The 24,262-nt window shown below is 41.6% G+C and overlaps 1 long non-coding RNA gene across 1 annotated transcript in view; it reads right to left on the bottom strand.

Moving 5' to 3' along the window:
* Positions 1–24,262, bottom strand: part of LOC146063640 (uncharacterized) — a 39,850-nt gene that overhangs the window by 7,366 nt on the left and 8,222 nt on the right. The window contains exons 2-3 of the long non-coding RNA XR_014471628.1: positions 1,270–1,442; positions 380–523 (exon numbers count right to left, since the gene is read on the bottom strand). This is a non-coding gene — a long non-coding RNA (uncharacterized LOC146063640). The remainder of the gene's footprint in view (positions 1–379; positions 524–1,269; positions 1,443–24,262) is intronic.

Below are 24,262 nucleotides of genomic sequence, written 5' to 3'. Positions count from 1 at the left end.
ACCAATTGTGACCTGTTTTTCTGCAGCTTGTGTAAAGTCTTGTTGTTCTCGCACAATTGAAATAGCTTTCAAATGTTGTCCAGATGCACCGTCTGTACTTTGTATATTAACATGCCTCTGTAAAGTGCTATGTTGGAAATTCTTACAACCACTTGTAAAATAATTCTTCATCCGGGCTTTACAGCATGTTCTACAGAACATTTTACCATCTTTGTACTCTAACCATGGAAATTCTGTTTTCCACTTTTCATTAAATACTCTTTTTTTGGACGTTGCTGCTGCTTGCTGAGGAAAGCTACAAATGAAAAGAGTGTGTGTGTGTTTAGAAAAACGGGATGACTAGGAAGGAAAGCAGAATTCAGAGGGGGAAAGTACTCACCAGAGTCTGAGGTAGCTTTTGCAGCCAAAGCTGGTCTGTCTGGATAATCACCCCAAAAGGAAGAGGAAGAGCCGGGTGGTGGTTGCTGGTGCTTGATGAGCAGGATTTACTTGATGTAGAAGAAAAAATGTTCTAGTGGAGCTGCTGAAAGACAAAAAGTGCACTTAAAATGAAGTTTAGGGGAGGAGATAAGCCACAAAGGGCAGTCCGAGTAGTTATAACGGGATGCGGTCATTTGGTCTACTGCATTATGGTCGACAGTCATTAGGTCGAATCCATTAGGTCGACATGCTAAAAGGTCGACATGACTCTAGGTCGACATGGGAAAAGGTCGACATGGTTCTAGTTCGAAAGGTCATTAGTTCGACAGGTCATTAGTTCGACAAGGTCATTAGTTCGACATTGTCTATGTCGACATTCACAAGTTCGACATGGAGTTTTTCACTGTTTTTTGAGCCAACATGTGCCGACAGGCGGTATTTCATGCCCTACCATCCACTAGGGCGTGGTGGGAGAATAAAATAGTGTGCCGAGCGTAGCGAGGCACCGTGCCCGACGCATAGCGAGCGCAGCGAGCGATGCGAGGGGATGCAGTGCACTTTAAACTGTGTCCATGTCGACTGTGTTGACATTCAGGTAAAAAAACAGTGAAAAACCCCATGTCGACCTTGTGAATGTCGACATAGACAATGTCGAACTAATGACCTTGTCGAACTAATGACCTGTCGAACTAATGACCTTTCGACCTAGAATCATGTCGACCTTTTCCCATGTCGACCTAGAGTCATGTCGACCTTTTAGCATGTCGACCTAATGGATTCGACCTAATGACTTTCGACCATAATGCAATAGACCAAATGATCCCAACCCGTTATAACATTGTTACTCACCTAGAAGAGTGTCAGGAATCGGATGCCCAAAGAATCTCTGCGTCACTGTCACAGAAGTAGTCAGTGCTGCTGCTGGCGTCTGTCTGGATAATCGCCCCAAAAGGAAGAGTCTGGTGGTGGTTGCTGGTGCTTGAGGAGCAGGAATGGCCTGGTCTGGCAGATGAATGAAAGCGCTGCATAGAAAAGGAGATGAGACATTTAAAAAAATAATAATTCAAGTGGGGGAATGGATTTAAAAACCCACTTTTAATATTTACATCACACTGGATTTTTCCAAATATTCTCCCCATCTCTTTAAAGCTCTGCGTATTATGTGACAGTGTGCTAGTAAGTAGCCTACATAAATACCAGGTATAAAATGAATACATTGTAAATAAAAAAAATAAAAAAATTAGCATTAATATTTATTTATAGTTATACATAGATCAGATTACTTTTGCGCTTTGCAATTGTAGCACTCAGTGATAGAACAGCAGTGGGTAACAGACAGACTAGACCAGTGGTTCACAGTCTTTTTTGAATCACGGCACCCTAGACCAGAGATTCTCAAGCTCGGTACTCAAGTACCCCCAGCAGTTCATATTTTCAAGGTCACCTTGCAGGTGCACAGGTGCACTCATTACTCAATGGCACATTTAAAATGATCCACAGGTGGAGCTAATTGCTTCTTCTACTTTGTGTGGAGACATGGAAAACGTGAACTCTTGGGGGTCCTTGAGGACCGAGGGTAAGAAACACTGCCCGCGACTATCAGATTGAATTGAACAATAATAATGGCATTCAGTCAGATTAATCAGCGTCATTAATCAAGATATTTTGTTGTACGTTACTCAGTTCCACCACAGTGAGTCCTACATTTCTTTTTTAATTTACAGTTTCTTATATAGCGCAGCAGATTCCGTTGCGCCTTTACAATGGTAGACAGAGATAAAACAAACTGGGTAACAACAGACAGACTTGGAGGTTAGAGGGCCCTGCTGCAAGCTTACAATCCATTCCGTACTGGCAGCAGGGTCACTGTGCAGTGGGGGTGCTCCGGCGGTGGGTGTGAGAGGAGGGGGCACACTTGTTCACTACTGGCCCACTGTCACTGAGCTCTTCACAGCTGACAATATGTGAGTCAGCAGTGCAGCCGCCTCACCTCATATTGTCATCAAAGGTGACTGGTAGCAGCACCTCATATAATAACTCATGTAATTACATAATTTGCTCTGCATGAATAAATTTCTGCTCTGATGCTACTAACTAATCCTGCCCCCTGACCTGCCGCCGCTGTGTTCTCTGCCATTACAGAGTAATAACGGCAGAGAGCACAGCGGCGGCAGGTCAGGGGGCGGGATTAGTTTGTAGCATCGGAGCAGAAAAATGATCTTCCACCTGCGCAGGGGCTGGCTGGCAACTTTCAGCCTGGGGGGGGCAACAGAAGCAAGTGGCCCACCACCGTTCTGCCTTCCACCCTAGTATGCACAGTATACAGTATTCACAGATAGGGTGCTGTTACATATAGTATACAGCCATATATACTGAAGGTACTGTATATACAGTATGGCCCATTGCACAGAACACCTGATAGCTGCCACTGCACACTGCAGGGATGGCTCCTTTTGAAGCCCTGCATGTGCAAATAGGGGATAGGATTGCATATTGCCATACACTACAGAGACTTCTCCCCTCAGAGAAGTCACAGGAAATCCCCCCTTCCACTTTTTCCTTATTGGATTCACCTGCTTTATATTGTATACAGGATATTCCAATAAACAGGCACTCTCTGATCTCAGCAACAAAAGCAGCCTCAGTGCAAAGCTCATACAAGTATGTATCCAAGAGGTATAAAGTGACATTCCAGCACATTATTGCCTATATGTTCCAGTTTGGAGGAAATACACTGGAGCAATTTTTAATAGTTGTTACTCTGTGAGTGCAGGACAATATACATTTAGTGTGAATAATATATATATATATATATATATATATATATATATATACTTCAATTATAGGTGGTAGGATGCCGGGTACCTTCCCCAAAAGGATGGATACATGTAGGGTAACGGGCCGCACTCTCTGGCCTTCAAATGTGTGAGAAGTCTGGACAAAGACCTCACAGCCAAGTTGTGATACAACGTTTTGATATTTAATCATCTTCAGGTACAACCTGACCAGTGGCGTAACTATATATTTTGCGCCCCCCCCGCCAAATTTTTTCGGCGCCCCCCCCCCCCATACTCTTACCTGACGGTCACTGTCCCGTCCAGTCTCCCTCAGTCACCGCTGCGCTGCTGCCCGGCCGCATCTGCGTCACTGTCCCGTCACTCGCTCCCGGCGCCGGCTCCTGCTGATAATGAAAAGTGACTCTTAGAAAATGGCTGCCAAAACTGTCTGCAATACGGGGGCAGCCATTTTCTAAGTGTCACTTTTCATTATCAGCAGGAGCCGGAGCCGGGAGCGAGTGACGGGACAGTGACCGCAGATGCGGCCGGGCAGCAGCGCAGCGGGTAACTATAGCACCGCAGCCCCCCAGGCGCCCATAGTTACTCTGCGCCTCCCCGCCATGGCGGGGGCTGCGGAGGCTTAGTTACGCCTCTGAACCTGACTCATGTACAGACAGTGTTATTTTTACATGCTGGGCTCACCTCGTGCTGAAAGACCAAGTAAAGTGGTGACATCATTAATGGCAGACACTGCTGCCGAATGTGACGTGTTTAACGTAAACAGACACCAAAAATATAAAAAAAATGACTTAACGTGCTGCTACAATACAAAATATACAAATGTACAATCAGACATACATATGCAACAACACACTGCTCGCGCCCATGAAATGGGCAAGAAAGAATAACAGTATAAGTGAAATAAAGATACTAGTAAATGCTTAATTGTAAGGGAAAAGCATAATGATACTTTGTATGGAACACAATACACAGAGAGAAAGCATGTAATGGAAACAGAACTTCAAGCAAAATCTGTGGTAACTGGCATGGAAGTACAGTGCTGGATATATGTGAGATGACACTGCTACAAAAAGGATCAATCTATAGAAAACAATTTAACGAAAGATATTTGTTAAGGCCCCTTGGGGCTACCGTGTCTAATTTGTTTATCCAGCTTGCCTCCAAACGCAACAGTCTGCTGGCTCTGTCACCCCCCCCCCCCCCCCCCCCCCCCCCCCATTTATCCTCTGGTACCATATCAATCATTTTATAGCGGAGTGAGGTCAGGCTGTGTTTATGGAGGGCAAAAATGTGTGGCAACGGGTTGTTCCACTTTTTGCCTTCAAGTGCCTTCTTGATGGCACTGCGGTGTTGTGCCATGCGCTCTTTTAACTGACAGACAGTTTTTCCTATATAGTAGAGCCTGCATGGACAGCGCAGAAGGTATACAACAAATTTGCTAGAGCAATTAAGGACGTGCTTGATTTTGTAAACCTTGCCTGAGTGCGGGTGTACAAAGGTTTCTCCTGTCTCTAGGTATGAACATGTTGCACAGCCCAAACATCTGTAATTGCCCGTTTTTTTGTCAAAAAGTGTGTCTCTGCGACATTTTTAGTTGCTACATCAGTGTGTACTAATATATCACTGATGTTCTGACCTCGTCGGTAGCAAGGGAGCAATGCGTTGTTGGATAAAATGCTAAGATTACGGTCTGCTTGGATTACGGGCCAAGTTCTTTTCCCGGTATTAACCAGGGACTTGCTGGCTGTAGTGAAAGTGTTAACCCAGATAAGGGATTGTGACGCTTTATTGGGCTTTGGAGTGATATTCCTGGGGTCCAGGGTGGACAGAGCTCTCTTTCTGGCGTCATCAAGCAATTTGGTTTTATAACCTTTCTGCATGAATCTGTTTTGCATGAGGTCAAGCTGTTTCTCACGATCTAGTGGATTACTGCAAATTCTGGTAACCCTCAGAAACTGCGAGTAGGGAAGACCATTAATGAGTGATTGCGGATGGTGGCTAGAGGAATGCAACAAATTGTTGCAAACCGTCGATTTTGTATATACCAATGTTTTTAAGGTGTTGCCAATTTTTGTGATCTTGACATCAAGGAAGTGTATCTCGCTATTCTGTACATCAAAAGTTAATTTGATGTCTGGGTCTTTGGTGTTGGACTGCTGTATCATATCAATAAAGCTACTTTTTGTACCATCCCACAGTAACATGTCTATGTAGCTGACAAAAAGACAATTTTACGTTTGATATCTGGGTCTGCGAAATTGTCTTTTTCGTCTGCTACATAGACGATGTACTGTTACTGTGGGATGGTACAAAAAGTAGCTTTATTGATATGATACAGCAGTCCAACACCAAAGACCCAGACATCAAATTCACTTTTGATGTACAGGATACCGAGATACACTTCCTTGATGTCAAGATCACAAAAATTGGCAACACCTTAAAAACATCGGTATATACAAAACCGACGGATTGCTACAATTTGCATTGTTTGTTTGTTTGCAATGTTCTATGGATTTATACATCAAATCTATTGTGAAGCATGACAATAGTGTGTGAGATAGTGAACATTTGTATTAGGTGTTTATCCTCCTGTTCTTCCAGAATAGAATATTGCTGCTCATTGGCAATAGCATCTGTACATCCACAGCAGCCCAGCAAGCAGCAACATGCAGGCAGCTGGGCTGAGGAGATATGCAGATGCAGTGGCGTAAGTATAAGGCAGCAGACCCTGCGGTGGCTTGGAGGAGCCAGCACCAGCAGGCTCTGTGGTGGGCGCACTGAAAGACAGTTAAATCTTCTGTCCAGCCGCCGGAGCTTATTTCCATGCTGGGCAGAGGCGGCAGTGGCTGTCTCACCGCATGATGCTTTGTGTCCCAGCCCTGCAGTACTGCAAGCATGGGACTTCCCCTTCTTCATCTGTCTACCCCACTGTGTGTGAGTGACTGTGGGGAGCGTGGGGAGGAAGTTTGGAGCCGCGGATTAGAAGGAGGAGGCCCGGCAGTGGGGATCATGGGGAGGAAGCCAGGAGCCACCGGTTGGAAAGAGGAGGCCTGGCAGTGGGGATCGTGGGGTGGAAGCCCGGAGCCACGGTTTGAAAGGGGGAGGCCCAGAGGTGGCAATCGCGGGGAGGAAGCCTGGAGCCAGGAATCACACATAAGGCCTTACTCCGGGGAACTGGATGAGGCCCAGCACTGGGGATCAGCTCTGGAGAGAAGGAGCGCAGCCAGATGTACACATGCCACTTTGACTGAGGGGGTTTAAGAATTGCAAAGTAATGACTGTCACACAACTTTCAAACCCCTGCTCTCCCTCCTTTACTCCTACCTTCTACGTCCCCCTATCCTCCTCTTACCCCCCCTTCTTCTCTACCACCTCCTCTACCTCCCCCTCTCCTCTTCTAACCTGTATCCTCCTCTACAACCCACCCTCTCCTCCCCCTTCCCTTCCTTTACAGCCTTTCTCCTCCTCTACTAATCCTCTACTACCCCTTCTCCTCCTCTACCCCCAACTTCTCGTCCTCTACACCCAACCTTTCCTACAGCCCATCTCCTCCACTTCACCCTCTCTCCTTCTCTACAACCCACCCTCTCCTCCTCTACCGACCCCACTCCTCCTCTACACCCCTCTTCTCCTCTGCAACCCACCTTCTCCTCCTTTACACCCCTGCTGCAGAGACTGAGACTGCTGCAGAGTTTCCTGTAGATTTTGGTGATAAGAGCTATAAGTAAAACCGAATCACCTATTGGAAGCTAACATGGGTAACGCTTATGCACTCTACAGAGGAACTAATTGTACCGCATGGTGGAGTATTGTTACTATATTGCTATAGTTACTGTCCTTGTTCATTGTATCCTATGATAAAAATGTTCTCACATATAATTTTGGATATACATTACATATAGATAATTTTATTTCATTGATTTATTTACAGTTTCTTGTATAGTGCAGCAAATTCCATTGCACTTTACAATTGTAGACAGTGATAGAACAAACTGGGTAACAACAGACAGATAGGACTGCCCTACTGCAAGCTTACAGTCTCTAAGGAAATAGGAGGGAAACACAAGCAAACACCATACTGTTTGGTCTAAACCAGTTTCATTTTTTTTTTAAATCTGTGTTTTTGTAAATGTGGACAGTGTAATGATTAGCATTACTGCCTTACAGCACTGAGGTCATGCATCAAATTTCCACCATGGCCCTAACTGTGCGATGTTTGTAATTTCTCCCTATGCTTGCATGGGTTTCCTCCGGATATTCCGTTTTCTTCCCAGAATCCAAAAATATACAGGTAGGCTAATTGCCTCCAAAACAAAATTACCCTAGAATGTCTGTGTGGTAGGGAATATAGATTGTAAGATCCACTGGGGCAGGGACTGATGTAAATTTTCAAATACTCTCTGAAAAGCGCTGCGGAATATGTATGCGCTATGTAAGAAACTGTTAATAAATAAAGTACATTTCAAAAATAGTAACTGGATTACAGAAATGTAGTTATTGAAACAATGATTAAAAAAAATACATAAAAGAAAAAAGAAAACAAGACTAATTAGTTAAATATGCACTGCATATACCATATGTAAAATGGGTACTTGCAATTGAGGCAAAACATCATACACCCAGCATCAGATTCTTGTGGGTTTTTAAGTCAACATAAAGGACCCATCTGTCTCAGCATGAAGCTCTATGCTCTCTGTGTTCTGATGATTCAAGTGTCTGCATCCAGACTCCAGACTAATAGAATTGGCTGTTCTGTGTACAAGCCACACTGCTGTATTCTGCGCTGTACTCTGCTGGTTCAATGTTGTGTCCAGACTCAATAAGTGTTTGTTGTGTCCAGACAATACTAGTGGCTGTGCCGTGACTGTCCAGAGTCCATCAGCTCCAGTGCTACCGAATCTGCCAACACACCTGTCCAGTGTCTACTCTAGTGCTTACGACTCACCTGTCAAGTGTCCATCTGCTCCAGTACTAATGATGCAATTGTCCAGTGTCCATTTGCTCCAGTGTTTAAAATAAGTTTTAAAACTTTTAAAAAGTTAAAAAAATCTTTAAAGACAAGAAAAGTTAAGAGATATATTTTTTTACATTTTTGTGCTATATTGGACTGTGTATCCACACCCTATAAGTACTGTGACTCTGCAGTGAGTGTTGATTTTTTTTTAAGAGTTCAATAAAACAAAGTATACTATTAAATTGTTATTGTTTTTGTACAACTACTTATGTGTTTATAAATATAGGCGCCGATTCCGTGGGTGCTCCGGGGCCTGAGCACCCATGGAAAATCTTAAGCACCCACCAGACCCGCCGTCCGTCAGGTCAGCTGGTGGCTGGCCGCACAGCCAGCACACCCATATTAATGCTCTGGACGCGCTGGCATCACACCGTGCTCTCCCCCGCCCTGCGCAGTACTCCTCCTGATTCAGTACAGCGCAGGGCGGGGGAGAGAGAGGGGTGAGCGCGGTGTGACGCCAGCACGTCACATCGCAAGCCGGCCGGAGTACAGTGCTTAAGGAGAAAGGGGGACAGGAGCAGGGGCGTAGGGAGGGCGCCAGACAGAGCCATGCACTGTCGGCTCTCTCACAGTGCTCGCCTTGCTCCCCCGCCTCCCCATCTGGCGGCTCCAAATCAGCATTGTCGCCATCAGGGGCTTGACCATTCCAGACAGAGCCGCCGCTGTCTTCTCGATGTTACAGTACCTCCCGGTCCCCGCGCACTGTGCCTCTCTAAGAGACTGTGGCTGTTCAGAAGAGGGGACAGCATGCAGGGAGAGTCAAAGTGCACAGATCCCCCTGACCATGTCCTGTTGAAGCACGGAGTCCGTGTCCCAGGTAGGAGACTTGTACTTGTAGTACAGTAATCTCTAGTTTCTAATGATCCCCACTCCCGAGCCTCAGTGTACAATGTAACTAACATGTACACAGTCACACAGTCATGGGTGCCCTGGATTTGTGCCCTGGTGCTGGGTGAGGTGTGAGCCCTAGTGCGAGGTGCACCCTGGTGCTGGTTGAGGTGTGCGCCCTGGTGCTGGGTGCTGCATGTGCCCTGGTGCTGGTTGAGGTGGGATCCGGGATATATATGGGGGAACAGGCACATTTTGAGGCCGAAGCATATATGGATGGGTGGTCCGGGGGGAAACAGTAATATGAGTGGGAAGAGTCACATATGGGGGGGTTGGAGGTGAGACTCCTCTGGCCGGCTCCCGATGTGACGCGCTGGCAGGGGGGTAACTCTGTAAACCCGTAATTTGAATAATGGAGACATCTGTGCTATGTAAAATAAATTGGCATTATTTTGTGGCCACGCCCCCTTCCCCATGAAGCCACTCCCCTATATTTTTGGCTTGAGCACCCACCAGCAAAAACATAAACCGGCACCTATGATCAGAACGATCAGTCAAGAGAAGAGCAGGAGCAGCAGACAAACACAAGCGCTGCAGCTACTGCCACCAGTCGTGATGACAATACTAGTGTTAAAAATTGAAAATCACTAAGGCAGTAGAAAAAACCTGTGAGTTCAGAACATCTCAAATCACTGGCAGTGTCTAGGGATGTCCACATTAGCTATGTGTGAGTCTGACATTTTTCACACTGTCTGCATAGCGAAGCCTTTTAATTAAAGATAGCGATGATGACATATGGTAATATAAATTGATGATACTTGTGTGGAAGTGAAACAGTATAGGGTAATATGTGTACTATTACTACTTGGCATAAGAGAAAATTACAGACAATGTTTGTGAAGGCATTTTCTCCATTTGTGAGGCCAAAGATAGAAGTTCATGACATTTATTTGATAAGATTTTAATGCAATTAACACCCTCATCATCATCAACCTTCTCATTAGTGATTGGAGGTAGTCCTTCTAAACTAAAATTGGCAGGGAGGGGGGGGGGGGGGGGGCAAACAAACCAAGCACTTCAGCCAAAGAAAGTTGCTATGGAACTGCTTGGAACTTTCTTTTTTCTGTCTTTGTCATATCTCCCACTAACAGGGGGGATCTGTAGAGAAGCTGCTACATTGTATTGGGCGCTCTTGGGGTCACTCTGTAATAATGAATAAATGTCTATACATGAAAATTATAAATAACACAGAAATAGAAAGGGAAAGGAAAGAAGGGAGGGAAAGAGAGAGAGAGAGAGAGAGAGAGAGAGAGAGAGAGAGAGAGAGAGAGAGAGAGAGAGAGAGAGAGAGAGAGAGAGAGAGAGAGAGAGAGAGAGAGAGAGAGAGAGAGAGAGAGAGAGAGAAACATGACATGAGTAAAAAAAACTATACTAGTAAGAAAACAAATTCCAAAAGCTGCAGTCATGGAAGAACATTGTAGTGACCTTGAGTTTCCAGGGGACATGAAAGATGATTGCAAAACAACTATCATAGATATCAAATGGGAGGTGTGGGGGAATGACTCTATAACCTCCAGTCATATGTCAGTGACAGTGGTAAAAGGGCCTCAATAACAGTATATTAACAATAAACAATGCAATATAATGAAGTTGCAGGTTGCTTGAATTTCTGAGAGATAGTAGAAATAAAAAAAGATGGTTAAATTCAGCACAGACCTTATTCCAAGTGATCTGTGTATATGTGTAGTATTATAACATACTAACATTTATCCATAGCTCAGTTGGTGGTGCTCCCATGATTCATACATAATAACATATGTAAAGAAGATAAGACGAGAATATTCTCTTTGTTGGGGCACTCTTAGGAAATGTATTTTATTTTGGTACAGGATGAGTATCCCTGAGGTATTTTGCATATATGTTGTATAAACACATCAAACACATGAAATACACACAATATTTGTGCATGAAACAAGGGGGGGGGGGGGGGGGGATTTAATAGAATGAGAGGTTCAGAAAGAGAGATTTGTTAAGAAATCTTCAGGCCTTTAATTTACACTGCAAAACTAGTTTGATTCTGCAGTGTAAATGATTGTCGCTTTAAAAAAAACTGGAGATTTCTTACCAAATCTCTCACATTCTGAATCTGTCATCCTATTAAATTTCACCCATGATTTAAAACAATGGAACAAAGTTTGTGTACAATCTCAGATACTGAATTTGAATGCCAATCAATAATTTTTTTGCACATATTTAGTGCCAGTTATAGATGTCCCAGTAGTGCAAAAAAATGACATTCTGGAAACTATGGATAAGGGATATTTGAATAAGGGATACTCAACCTGTATCAACACATAATATATTTATTGATATGCATTAAAAGCAAACATTCCTTCTATCTACCAAAGAGTGGTACTTAACAGAATGTGCAAGAGTACAAATTGTGCAAACATATACAAGCCCATATTATTATGTATGTAATGGCTCAGTGCTATTGGTCGATCAACTTTATCTTTCTAATCTTAGCATTACTAATCAATTGATTTGTCCACACAAAATGATATACCTCCCACGTATGGCAGTAAGTACAATTCCGGGTTTACACCCAGAATTAACTTAGGGTACATAAGGGGACTCAGGGCACCATCTCTTCTGCACTTGGATAACTTTACTTCCAGTTTGGAGACATACTGTAGGTCCTGTACACAGGACCAGGACATATAGTGCAGGGGCAAACGCAGGATTTTCAGAAGGGGGTTTCCAGAGGGGCGGAGCAAAGCACGGAGATGGACACTTAGGTGACCCAGTATATGCCGGGTCAGTTAAAGTATTATAGATAGACCAAATGTATATAAATAATAATAAAATATATATCATATATATATATACATACAGGGGCATCAACAGCAGTGTAGACCTCTGGGCATAGCAATGTATTGGGGCACCTACCGATCCTCCAGCGGTAGGGGTGGGGGAAGCTTTGATGTCCCCCCGGGTGGTAGGGGGTATTATATCAACCGCTCAGCATGTAGGGCTTGGATCAGTAATTTCCACTAATTACCCCTTTACTGCACAGATGGTGGGAGATGAGATGGGAGAAGGGGGCATTGGGCTGAATTAAGGTGCCCTGATACATAACTTCCAGGGTGGTAGAGGATGTTTAATATGCAGAGGAGGGGTGTATAGTGGAGTGGGCTTATTATTCATAATTTTCTGGTGGGAGGACAGCTTGCTTGACTAAAGATATCTCCAGTTCTCAGAAATCGATTTCTTAGATTTTAATGGAATTAAAAGCTAGAGAATCCCACCTACCAAATGCTATTGGGGACTAGGGGATTAGAGTTCAGGAGGCAGAGCAATCTGCCAACGAGTATATAAAACGACATACCAGGTGTGTGGAGCTGGAGCAGTAACCAGCAGCTGGAAGGCTGATATCTCTGGTTCTGGGAACAGTAGAGACAAGCTTCTAGTGTCCTTCAAAGGGGGAGAGTCCCAGCTTTTGGAATATATCCTCAGAAAAACTCTAAGTCAGAAAGCACCTGAAATATCTGACTGGGAAGCGTAATTTACAGTGTTGGATGGGGACCAGTGCTTTGAAGTCATATATCTCCAGTTGCCAAGGGCCGATTTTTAAAATTCTTGTACCCGTGGAAAGAGGGGACCCTCAGCTTTCAGTCTAGAGTCCTAAGACCCCTGGGGGGGGTTTCTGGGAACTCAGAACCACCCCTGCGTGCGCTACTCATTGTATGGGACTCTGCAGCTCTCCCGCACTGAAATAAAATATTATTTCATTAAGGGGAGTGACTCGATCATACTTACAAAGCAGATCCCTTTCATTTGTCTCTCATTTCCCTCATTACTGAATTACCTCACTGCACTCACCCATCCGTTCACTGTTCCCAGTAACACACACGGCAGCAGTATAATCAGAATGAAGGTCTATTTCTCATTCACATTAGGGTGGTCTTTCAACTACTTACACATTCTGACTTAGAAATGAATCCTTATAATACCACGATCAAGTTGCCTTTTGGATAGTTAAGTTATTATATCTACTTCTTTAGATAAACATTATACTGTTAAATTAATATTCATGAATTTGTATTGACCATATGTTCACCTTTGAGATAGAAGTATGGGGTGAAATGTAATAGGATGAGAGATTCAGAAAGTGAGAGATTTGGGAAGAAATCTCCAGTTTTTTTAAAGGGGCAATCATTTACACTGCAAAACCAGTTTGATTTTGCAGTGTAAATGATTGCCGCTTTAAAAAAACTGGAGATTTCTTTCCAAATCTCTCACTTTCTGAATCTCTCATCCTATTACATTTCACCCATGATCTTCTGTCTCCTTTTTTCTTTTTAATGTGTTATTACACACTGTATATATTTCATGTAAACCAATAAATACAGCCATGACAAACTTTGATTAGCAGGATAGTAACTATCCAAAATTGAGAATTGCTTATTTATTTATTTACAGTTTCTTATATAGCGCAGCAGATTCCGTTGCACTTTACAATAGTAAACAGTTATAAAACAAACTGGGTAACAGACAGACTTAGAGGTAGGAGGGCCCTGCTGCAAGCTCACAATCTTTAGGGACATAAGAGGGAAACACAAAGACAGGCACCAGTAATAGCATAGCAGTCCCACCAAGTTGCAAGTCCAGAAGAAAAGCTATATAATACATACTGTCAGTGCCTCAGAGGGTTATGATTGTGGTAATTAAACATGATAGGCTTGCCTGAAGAGGTGAGTTTTCAGGGAAAGTTTGGAGGCTAGTGGAGAGTCTTATTGTGCGTGTAAGGGCATTCCATAGGATGGGAGCAGCCCAATGAAAGTCCTGTAATAGTGAATTGGGCTTATAACATTGGGGATTATTCTGGTTCACTCCTTCTAGCAAATTCCTTCTAATATGGACAAAACCATGTGCACTGCAGGGGACTGATGTAAAATGTGCAGAGAGAATTAGATTTGGGTGAGTTATTTTGTTTCTGTGCAGGGAAAATACTGGCTGCTTTATTTTTACACTGCAATATAGATCTCACTTTGAAGTAAAACCCCACCCAATTCTAACTCTCTCTGCACAAGTAACATCTACCCCACCTGCAGTGCACATGGTTTTGTCCATTTGAGAAGGAAATTGCTAGAAGGAGTGAACCAGAATAATCCCCATTGTCTGAAACATACCTTGCAATTTAATTAATTTTATGCATTTTTACCCTTTTTGAATTGTTACACTGTTTGTATCTCATGTACAGTATATATAAATCTTTGTAATCTTGCTTTTGTATAAACTTTTTAATTTTTTTAATTTTTGCAACTTAGCACTCTGTGTTATTTTGTATTTTTTCATAATTTATATGATTGTACATTCAGTTAATTACCACTCCTTAGCAGGCAACAAGAATGTTTGTTTGTAATGCATATCAATAAATATATTGGGTGAGATTTAATAGGATGAGATATTCAGAAAGTGAGAGATTTTGGAAGAAATCTCCAGTTTTTTAAAGCGGCAATCATCTACACTTCAAAATCAAACTGGTTTAAATGATTGCCGCTTTAAAAAAAAACTGGAGATTTCTTCCCAAATCTCTTACTTTCTGAATATCTCATCCTATTAAATCTCACCCATTATGTCTTAATACCAATAAAATCAGTATAAACTATCAGCCAACCAGCTGCTGGCATTTTTCAACACAGCCTGTAGTATGGTAGTTAGTTGTTTACCACTCTCCATTTTATCACTTATTATGAAGCTTAACACATTGAGCAGTCTACCAGTCAAAAATAATTGGCAAACAAAAAAACTAAAAAAGAATAGTAAAGGACAAAAAACAACCCATGGAGAACAGTCAATGTTAAAATCCATTGATAAAATGGGAATCCATGGCTCACACAGTAGCTCCAAATAACTATTGCTGTGTACACGCGGGGGCGATATGGGCTGAAATCACTGGAAATATGGCCGCAAGTGTGTACTGCATGTGGTGTGTTATGTGTGTGTTTTTTTGTGTGTATCTGTGTGTGTGCGGTGCGTATATATACAGTATGTGTGTGTTGTGTGCTATGTGTGCGTATGTGGTGTACTCTGTGTGTGTGTACAATGTGTAGGTGTGTGTTATGTGTGGTCTATGTATATCCTCAATTATTCCTAATTGTTTAAAGCCTTCACCATAATGTTAGAATGTGTCATTCATACTCAATGACAGCAATGAAATCAGGTGTGGAGTTGTTTCTTCGCCAACAGTTTCCCAGATCGTCGATCTTTTTTCCCAGATCAACAATGAAGGCAAATTAAAACTTGGTGTTTTTTAAATTTCTAAGTGAAATTTCCCCAAAACGGCTTCGAAGTGCACACCACCGGGTCCAGAGGTATCTTGTTGCTGAATTTGGTGGCTCTGAGTGCCACGGTGTGACCACAATGCAACAGACACGCACACACACGCACACGCACACACACACACACTCTTCAACTTATTATATAGATAAACAAAACACCTTACGTTAGTTTAGGAGTCGGACTGGAAGAGTTAGTCAAAGCCAGTAAAAATGCACTTTGTCATCTCACTGTCAATCATCATTATTAAAAATACACTAGTGGAGAACTGTATTAAATGAGCATTGTGTCATTCATTAATTAAAGAAAAATTCCAGTAGGTGCTATGTAGTACTTAAACGGACAGTGGGTGAAATATAATAGGATGAGAGATTTGGTAAGAAATCTCCATTTTTTAAAAGTGGCAATCATTTACACTGCAAAATCAAACTGGTTTGCAATGTAAATGATTGCCGCTTTTTAAAAAAATGGAGATTCACTTTCTGAATCTCTCATCCTATTAAATGTCATCCATTGTGGCACTTATTATTATGATTATTATTATATAAAAAAATCCAGTAGCAGATCTGTTTTATAACTTAGAGGGGCACTGTGTCAGTAAAAAAAACAAACATAAAGGCACTGGGGATCCATAATTGGTCCACTGTTTTGTGTAATTAGGGCAGGCACTGTGTTAAAAAATGTAAATAATTTAATTTAAAAAAATAAAACTTGTGTGGGTTGTTCAGGATCAGGCATTGTGTTGTAAAATATTACAACAAGCCAATAAATAGGAACCTAGCAAACTCTTCAGGGCAGTTCAGTATCAGGCATTTACTAATAAATATAAATACAGCCAATGCCGGATACGAAGGCATACAATCAGCATCGGCCATATTTCCAGGAAAATACAACTCGTAAAAAGGTCAAATTTACTAATCTGCCGTATTTACCAGATTAGCTTTTTTCCATTTGCTGATGGACTAGGCGGCTGTATGCATTCATCTTCATATTTGGCAGCCGTATATACGCCCGCCAAATACAAATCTGGCTTCACTATGTAAAAAATAATAAATAAATAATTTTAAATAACGGTGTGGGGTCCCCTCACGGCTATAACCAGCCCCAGGCTCAAAGAGCCAGTCCTGGTTTTAGAAATTCAGGATTCAAACGAGATAGGGGATCCCTGCAATTTCTAAAACCAGCACCAGGCTCAAGGGCTGGTCTTGGTTTCCAAAATACGGGGGACAAGATAAGTAGGGGTCCTTCGTATTTTTAGAACCAGCACCGGGCACAAACAACCAGCAAGGTAATGACACATAGGGCTGTACAATTTTCTTACATAATATATTCACACTATACTCACCTATTGGGTCCACCGATGGCCTGTTCCCTTGTCCAGTAGAAGTCCATAGGGGTACTTGAGGAAGGAAATTATACTTGCCGAGTCCTCCGGTGAAGATCGCATCCTCTTGGTTCCATGTAGCATCCACAACAGGTAAAGAAAAAAAGCAGCACACGTACCAAAGGACCTGGAGAACCGGAGATTGTATTGTATACATTCTCCACTCCTCCCCTGAACTGCGGGATTGGCCCATCCTGATTCATTACTCCTGATTTGTTTTTTTTACATTTTTTTACACAGAGAAGCTTGCATGGATCTTCAGCCAAATATGCCTAAAAAATGAGACCACTTTATTGCAGCATTGCTATCAGTCAAAAGGAGCAGTCACTAAAATACAGGGCTATAACTAGCGATCTGCCAGTGCTGCCTTTACTGTGGGCACAAACCACAGGTAGTACTTATATGTCTACTTGTCACATATGTAGCTGGGCAGCGATGTGGCTTCCCTTTCTTTATTACACTCCGCCCCTCCAGGCTCCCCTTTTGTTTCTGCAGTATCTGAAGACCTGTAGAGTTGGGCAGATAAATTCTGATGAAAGCTGCTGCTCTTGAGCCAAACATAAGTACTGTATAATCTAGCACACACAAACATGTGAAGGGACTTTACCTGGGTAATTGTGTAACAGAGGCACTAACTGGCATGATGTGTAAAACGGCTCTACCTAGTCTTGTAAAAGAGGTCTCTACCTGGTGTAATGTGTAACGGGGTTTCTACCTGGTGTAATGTGTAACGGGGTCTTTACCTGGTGTAATGTGTAATGGGTTCTCTACCTGGTGTAATGTGTAAAATGGGGCTTTATCTCATGTAATGTAAATAAGGGGCTTTACCTGGTGTTGTAAAAGAGGGCTCTACCTGGTGTAATGTGTAACAGGGTCTCCACCTGGTTTAATATCCAATAGGGATTCTACCTGGTATAATGGAGCTGGGGGGGGGGGGGATATTGAAATGCACTCCCTAATAATATGCATGTATCGTGAAGTGCTATCATGCTGGGACCTACATAGAAGGACATGCGGTGCCTGATGCACACTATAATATTAAGCTCTGCTATCTCATATAGAGCAATAAATTGAGGTTCTTGGAATATTTATTGGCCAAGAACCTCAATTTATTGCTCTATATGAGATAGCACAGCTTAATATTATAGAGTGTGCATCAGGCACCACATGTATTTCTTTGTAATGGAGCTCTACCTGGCATAATATGTTAAAGTGGGCTAAATCTGGTGTAATGTGTAAAGGGGGGGTTTACCTCATGTAATGGATATAAGGGGCTTTATATGGTGTTGTCAAATTGTGGCTTTACTTGGCATAATGTGTAAAAGGGGCATTACTTGGTATCTGTAAAAGGGGGCTCTACTTGGCTTAATGTGCAAAAAGGACTCTACCATGAGTAACATGTAAAAGGGAGCTCTACCCTATGTAATGTGTAAAAGGCCTACCTGCCATTATGTAATAAGTGGCTCTACCTGGTGTAATACATAAAAGTGGAGCTACTGTACTATGTAGCGTAATTTAAATAAAGAAGATTACTTTGCGGTGTAATATGAATGGGCATTATTTTGTGACCACGCCCTTTCCTCACAAAGCTATGCCCATATATTTTTAGCATGTTCTGTCTATTTAATAGAGCAGTGCTGTTACTTTAAACAATTAAACATGTGGGGATTGCCTGAAAAAAAGTACAATTTAATTAAAAATTACAGTTTAAACATTAAAAACATTTTATAATCAATTCATGTGAGCAGCCTCATATTTGAGATGGTAAGGTGTAGAGCAAGATGGTGGAACCACAGCTATTGACAGTTTGTAAAGTCTCACCAACTTTTGTATGGGATTAATCCAGATGGGGTCCAGTTGTCCTCACTATGGTGCGGCTGTGCTATGATGGTAGTAGACCGCTGGAGGAAGATCTCAGACCTTGTGGGGCTTCCCAATCAGGTGGATGGTGTTTTTAGTTGAAGCTGTGCTGGGTATCCAATTAAAAAAAATGATCTTTTTGCCAGTAGAGGATAGAGTGATGCCTAAGTGTTCACTGGAGGTCTGCACAGGTAGCCACTAATGCGTTTCATTGAGCTCTGTCAGCTTTTTCAAGGTGATGGCTGAGTGTGGCTGCTGAGGGTTTATATACCCTCTTTAATTAATAATTGCTTACACATGTATCAGGCAATCCCGTAATTAACCAACATTGTGCACAAAAGACATTTATAAAAACAATAAAATGAACAGAAAACAGACCTTTTATAGATGTTTTCACTGTTATTTGAAAACGAGTGTTGGAAACCCAAGAAATAGTATAAGAATTATTCTTGTCACCGGAGTCATAGCGTTTCCGCCATACTTCCGGATTCGGGCATACACTATGACATGTATCAAAGGAACAATTGGCGAGACCGCAGAGAAGATATTCCATCCAACTATACCCCTGCGTCTCATGGAAATAGGTTTAATGTACTTAGAGATAATAATGAGGATCGTTTTTTAGGGAGGAATCGGTCACCATACAGGAGACGATAATCCTTAGAAAACACAGAGGAAGAAGAGGGGGGGGGACAAAAAAAAAATCCACCTCAGGAGAAAAAATAATAAAATCAAAAATAGGTCCAAAAAAAGATCAGAGCGGACCAATCCTCCCATAATAGAGGAAATACCAAAAGTTACGATTTTTAACCTGAGCTCTTATGTACTTACGGAAATCAGTCTTAGGTAAAGGCCTTAAGTACGCCCCATCTGTACCCCTGGACAAGTTCTCCACGTTAGTGGACGTACATAAATTTCTCAGAAAACTGTGTTTGAAAAAAAATATTTTTAAACAAAGATTCTACTAACACAGAGGAGGATATAGTGCTCCCTGTCAATACCCCTTTCAGACCTAAATCCATTTTTAACCCTACATTTGTTAAAGGGAACTATATAGAAACCTTTTGTTCTTGGTGCAGGAAGATATTAAGAAGGCCCCCATGAAGGACATTAGATCTAATCTAACTTATAAGGAAAGGGAAGCTGTGAGAAATCTAAGTGAGAATAAACAACTCAAGGGATTGTTGTGATGGATAGATCTAAATATGAAATAGAAGTCCTCAAACATCTGGAGGACAGGACTACTTATCACAAACTGAGGACGGATCCTACACTTGGGATTTTAGAGAAATTGAAGTCCCTGGTAGAAAAATTTGAGAAAGATGGAGTTCTCCTAAATAGAGAGGCCAAATTCCTCATTAACTTGGAACCAGCTACTCCAGTTATCTATCTTCTACCGAAGATCCATAAAGATCCCCTAAATCCCCCAGGGCGCACTATAGTGTCAGGGGTTAATTTAACAGCCAACCTCTCGGAATTTATAGATTTTTATTTGCAGCCGCTTGTCATAAAAAATCCCACACATCTAAAGGACACAAAGGACCTACTCAACTACCTATCCGCGGTCCAGTGGGAGGAGTGGTTCGTCCTTGTGACTGCGGATGTAAAGTCGCTATACACTATTATAAATCACGAGGCAGGGATAGAGGCATGCACCAAAGCACTTTCTAACAACACTTTACAAACCCGCCTACAAAGGTTCCTTACTGATGGTATTAGATTTATTCTCGTCAATAATTACTTTATGTTTGACGATACCTATTATATTCAAAAAGTTGGAACAGCGATGGGTACCAGGTTCGCCCTTAGTTATGCCAACATATTTATGGGGAAGTGGGAACAGGATGCAGTCTGGACCCACAATCCCCATGGGGCGAACCTGGTATCCTGGAAACGCTATATCGACAATATTTTGTTTATATGGAAGGGGGGACGTGAAGCCTTATCTTCGTTTTGCACTTATCTTAATTCCAAATTTTTAAACATTGAGCTTTATTTTAATATAAGTGAGGTTACAGTTGACTTTTTAGACATTTCTATTTTTATTCAAAACGGTCATTTAAGCACCAAAACTTTTACCAAACCCACCGACTCTGGGACATATATTGAAAATACCAGTTGCCACCACAGCAATTGGTTAAATTCTATCACAGCGGGGCACTTAAAAAGGATTAAAAGAAATTGCAGTGAGGAGGAGACATACAAACTCCAGACAGACCAATTAGAAAAAAGATTTACCAACAGCGGATACAGCAAAAAAATTATAAAACAAGCTAGAGATCTGGTGGACGGCACAGATAGACAGTCTCTGCTTGAAACTAGAATCAGTACTGCAGAAGTTGGGGAGACACATAACAAAGCGGAGAGGGTGTTTATTACAAGTTTTTCCGCCCAACATAGATATATTGAAAATTATTTTAAATGTCACTGGGACATCCTTTTGAGGGACCCAGTGATAGGGGGCACAATCCCTAAAAAAAACGCAATTTATCTACAAAAGAGCCCCCAACCTCAAGAATAAATTGGTCAAAAGTGCCCTTCCCCCTAAAGAAAAACAAGGGAATATCCTCACTAAAGGCTTCCACAGATGTGGTATTTGCCCGGGTTGTAGAGAGGTAAAAAGTGATGGCTCCAAAAAAACTGAGGAGATAACCATCAACGGTGTCAAATTTGTTATAAACTATTTTCTAACATGTAATACCAAAAATGTGGTTTCTATGATAGAGTTTAAGTGTAATTTAGTTTACATTGGTTGGACTTCACGACCGTTAAAGGTCAGGATTGGGGAGCACCTTCGCAACATAAAAAAAGGGCTCCCCCGACATGCACTATCACTGCACTTTAAAGAAGTCCATAATAGTTGTGCCAATTGTATAATAAAGTTTTTAGCCATTAAATGTGTCAAATCCAACCTAAACACCCTGCTGGCTAAAGCAGAGATGCGCAGTATAAACGATTTTGGCACTTTAAAACCAGGCGGGTTAAACGCCGATTATAAAATGAAATGGTTTTTATGAGATTTTTTACGTAATCCTTTTTCTGAAATAATTTTTATCTATCATTCTATCTTTTTAACCCACGTTTTTAACCCACGTTTTTGGTAAAAGCATCTTTGTTGTAAATGTATTTTTTTATATATATATTTTGTTATGTATGTGTTTTTTCATATATGCATTCTTCTTATATGCACTTTATGCTCTATACAAAGGGTTTATATAACCACCACCATTGATAAAGTATATGGAAATGAGCAGCACAAACTGTTTTTTGATATATCTCTATGCCATCCCATTTAGATGGGTCTTAGATGATATCTCCGCTATCATGGAGTTTGAGGAACCGGAAGTGCGACACAGTGGAACGCAGCTTGCGTTCCATCAGCCGGATATGACATAGCGGACTGCCGGATCCGGAAGTAGTCAGCGGTGCGGGCGGAGGAAGGAGGTGAACGCTCGTCACCGCTGACTGTTTCACCTGTAAACCAACCTATAAATAAAAGGACTTTGCATTAGCCACCCACACAGCCTTGAGAAAGACCCTTATCTTCCTGGGTCGAAACGCGTTGGTGGAGTTTGGTGGCATCAGGATTTTCGGGCCAGGAACACTGAAGGACCTTACCTTGCATTAACTTTCAAAGACCGAGTACCCGGGCATTTGGACTGGTGACTATTGATCAATTTAAGCGTTTGAACTGACTAACCACCAGTTCTGATGCTACAGCTGGTAATTAGTACCTTTTGTATCCTGTCTTCCGGAAACCACTGTTTTTAAAAAGATTTATTGTATGTTTTGTGTATGTAATTAAAACTGGCTTCACCATTATAAGCCTCTTCTCTCCACATATATTGAACTACCCTACCCTCTAGGGGATCCTGAATCGAATGAATATGAGGATTTCGTGGAACCCCTTATGTGTTGAAAGGAAGTATATTTGCATTTCTTATCACCTCTTTATCACTTAATTGATTGCAATTACTTCACCCATCCTAGGCGCCGTTGAAAGTTATATACTCGGTTTTGCATTTCTGTCTATTTTTTGGAGCTGGGAATTCTCCTTATTTATAACTTTTTTGGCAGCCTCAAGGAGCGCAGAACCGGAGATATCAAACTGTTTTTTGTACACTATGACATGTATCCGGGTTTTGGAACGCACAGTGCTTCCGGATACCGGAACACAGGCGTGAATCATCGCCTAAGTTTGTGTGCGGCTTTGTTAAAAGGCACAGGACACATTGGCTACATATATAATAGACGGACTGATTACCATACGCCCATAGTGCTATTATTAACAGTTTCTCTTCTTTATTAAAAGCTCGAGAATTTCAAGCAAATTGCCGATCTCTGTGTACACATTTTTATGGGAATTTTTTTATCTAATTACATCTAATGTATCACCAAAATTAATGGTACACCATAATTTAAACAAATTTCATAATAACCATTATAGAAATATGTGGTTAGACTCTCCATCTAATTATATGCATTGGTAATATTTTACCCTATTATATATTCAACGTGGATGGTAATAGTAGGAGGAAAAGTTTTTTCTAAAAAAGTTTTTTACAGAAATGCAAAAATTACAAGATAATGAACATTGATATTTCAGAGGGTCCATATAAATATAACCTAAGATTTTGGTCTTGTATATATACCCAGAGGGTTGATTTCTCAAGCCACATGATAAGTCTACATGTTATATTCAGTATATATTTTAATATTTTAATTTCAACCATATTTTTGTTATTAGATGTTATTCAGTTCCACCGCTTCATTCAAACCGTCTGGAAAGATGGAGTTCATTTTGAAGATCCACAGTGTCTCTTGTTTGCATAGTCATAGTTTGCATAGATGACCAGGTTCGCGCCCCCCCCCCCCCACAAGAGGCGATCTTCGACCTCCCCCGTGTAGAGGTTGGCGTAACTGGGCACGAACCTGGTCCTCTATGGACGCTATATAGATGACTTGTTTTTAATTTGGGAGGGAGACCAAACCTCCATCAATTCGTTTGTTTCCCATTTAAATAATAACACTTTTAATTTAAAATTCACTCACCACTGGCACCCCTCCACTATCAATTTTTTGGACATAACCTTAGAGATCATAGATAACATAATCACTTCCCGGAATTATACCAAAGAAACAAATACTAACAATTACTTACACTTCTCCAGTTCACACCATCACCCATGGGTTAAAAATGTGCCTAAGGGACAGTTCCTCAGGATGAGGAGGAACTGTTCGGACCAACATAAATTTGATATTCAAGCAGCCTCAATGAAAGAAGCATTTACTGATAGAGGGTACCCCCCTCCTTAGTTACTCAAGCAAAATATATGTCTCGAAAAAAGGATAGAAATGAACTACTCAGAAATAGAGAGAAACATCAAGAACGACCTCAGGGAGAGAATCTTTCTTTTATATCGACCTATAATGATTACTCAGGGGATATTAAAAACATTATAAAGAAGAATTATGACATCTTGAAACAGGACCCTATACTAAGAACTCTTATTCCTATAGAACCCTGATTCATCTTCCGGAGAAACAAATCCCTAAATAATTGTATAGCACCCAGTTTTTTGAAACTTGAAGAAAGTGAGACCAGAGGTTCAAGCT

Source organism: Crinia signifera, chromosome 3, assembly GCF_055691185.1.
Source record: "Crinia signifera chromosome 3, ASM5569118v1, whole genome shotgun sequence".
NCBI lineage: Eukaryota > Metazoa > Chordata > Amphibia > Anura > Myobatrachidae > Crinia > Crinia signifera.
Note: the sequence above shows the minus strand (reverse complement) of the source record. Positions and strands in the feature narration are given on the sequence as shown.